Here is a 2,290-nt window from a genome sequence, read left to right on the forward strand (position 1 = left end):
TACAACCCTCTAACCTTGAAGCAAAACAATCCATAAACACGTAAACCAAAAGGTTAGGTGCATGCCTAAGAGATTCGATGCTTCATTTTTCTCAAACCTTACAGAGAGGGTATAGATTTTGCTAAAAAGATTGTGTGTTGACTTTTAAAGGATTCTGTAAGCTTTGGATTAGTAAATCAACGGGCTGTGAGCAAAGGAAAAGAGAGAGAGAAAGAGACAGAGACAGAGAGAGAGAACTTGAGTCCAAAAAACTGATATTTTGAATCATAACCAAAAGTATAGCACATTTTAAAATGAAAACATTCAAATGGAATTTAAAACTCTGAGAGTTCATGGTCTATCCTCTGCTTTCAGAAGGAAAAAAAGTTATACATTTATTGATTCTCCACGTACTTTCAACAAAAAAACAACTAACGTTCATTTAAAATCTGCTACGTGCTTAGGAGGCTGAGTAGATGGTGACAGTATTGATCAGGATAGATAATGCAGAGGAGCAGTTTTGGAGAATGGAGAAGGAAATGATAAACACATAAGAAATGATGGCAATGATAAAAATCACTGCTTATAAATACTATAATTTGGACCAGGTACTGTCCTAGAAATTACTGTGCTGTATCTCATCAAGCTTTCACTTGTCTTTTTTCTGGCTCAGTGTTTGGCACTACTATCTCCCTAATTGCACAACCAAAAACCCTGCTTCCTCTTTCACTAACTCCAAACCTTCAATCTTTAAGTCCTAATCATAATCACTCTTATATTTCTCTCTAGGTAATAAAATTCTCTCCATCTCCATTTGCACTGTCTTTATTATGGCCACCACTAACCCTCAGAATAACATAATAATTGACTCCTGGGTTACATGATCCCAGTTCTCTTTTCTGTGCATCCACACCTTTGTCATAGCCTCATGATGAGCTAAATGTATTTCTTCAGCCCTTGACATTGTGCTTGCCTATGGAACTCACTTTCACTAGTGGAGTGTGGGCAGGTGCTATCCAATATAACTTTCTGTGATGATGGAAATATTCATATCTGTGTGATCAGACATAGCAGTAGTAACATGGCAACTGAACACTTGGAATGTGTCTATTGTAGCCAAGAGATTGTATTTTTAACTTTTTAAAATTTTAATTAATTAAAATTTAAATTTAGCCACATTTAGTGAGTGACTACCACATTGGACAGTACAATAATCTACAAGGTCTCATGAATTTCCCTTTGTTCCCTAGCATCTCTGCTTTCTCTGAGATAAACATGCCCAGTTTGTCCACTAGTCTAAGAAGAATGAGAGGCACCTGGACTGGAGCAACATCTGCCGAGCCCAGCCTAGGTCAGCTGCCCACCAGTGGACCTGAAGTCACATTAAAGACAATGTATTTATTCTGTTTTAAGCAGTAAATCTTGGGATATTTTGTTATGCAGCAAATCTAACTGATACACTGGCCTTGATTGTGGCTTACTTCTTACCTCTCCTCCACATGGGAATCAAACCGCAAATCTAGTCTCATCACTGTATTCCTTAACATTGTTCAAGGGCACTCCACTGTCTTCAGGATAAAATTTAAACTCCTTAATGTGAGTTCCAAGGTTTATGATAATGCCTTGACTTCCTTCAGCTGCTTTCATGCCTTTGTCTTCATGCTAAAAGTCATCTCAACTCCTAGCACTTTCATGCTCCTTTTCATACTATATTTTTAGCCCATGTAACTTTGGCTTACCTTTCTTTCTTTTTTTTCTTTATTTATTGACCTTGAAAATAGGGAACACTTTACAGATTTGTGTGTTATCCTTGTGCAAGGGCCATGATAGTCTTCTCCGTACTGTTCCAATTTCAGTATATGTGCTGCCAAAGTGAGCACATGGCTTGCCTTTTGAGTCTTTGTCTGAATCCATTGTTGGAGCGCTTTGACTGACCACTTCTCTTTGCGATTAAGCTTACCCTCTTTATGCCATATGGTACCATTAAGCCACCCCTTTAGAAACTCTCATCTTCTGCATTACAATAGATGTTTTTACTTGTCTTTCTTCTCCAGTATGTCTTCAAGTCCCGGAGGAACAGAACTGTGATGATAGTAATTCCTATTCCACAAGAGTGCTTAGAACATAGCATATGCATAGTACATTAATTTTGAATAAATTAACTTTCATGTAAGTGTTAGAATTATGGATAAAACCCCAGTAATTGGAATTTTCAGTTTAACATCCCTCCTAAACTACAGCTATGTCCAACCATGCCAGACTTAAGTACAACATTACAAGAAGACACACAGTCTTAAAACAATGTACAGTT

At 37.4% G+C, this 2,290-nt stretch overlaps 1 non-coding gene across 1 annotated transcript; it reads right to left on the reverse strand.

Annotated features, from left to right (window-relative positions):
• Nucleotides 1-1,752: 1,752 nt before the first annotated feature.
• LOC123637578 lies at nucleotides 1,753-1,859 on the reverse strand. Its single transcript, XR_006734945.1, has one exon. It is a non-coding gene; the product is annotated as a U6 spliceosomal RNA (small nuclear RNA).
• Nucleotides 1,860-2,290: the final 431 nt, after the last annotated feature.

This window comes from Lemur catta, chromosome 4, assembly GCF_020740605.2.
Source record: "Lemur catta isolate mLemCat1 chromosome 4, mLemCat1.pri, whole genome shotgun sequence".
Lineage (NCBI taxonomy): Eukaryota > Metazoa > Chordata > Mammalia > Primates > Lemuridae > Lemur > Lemur catta.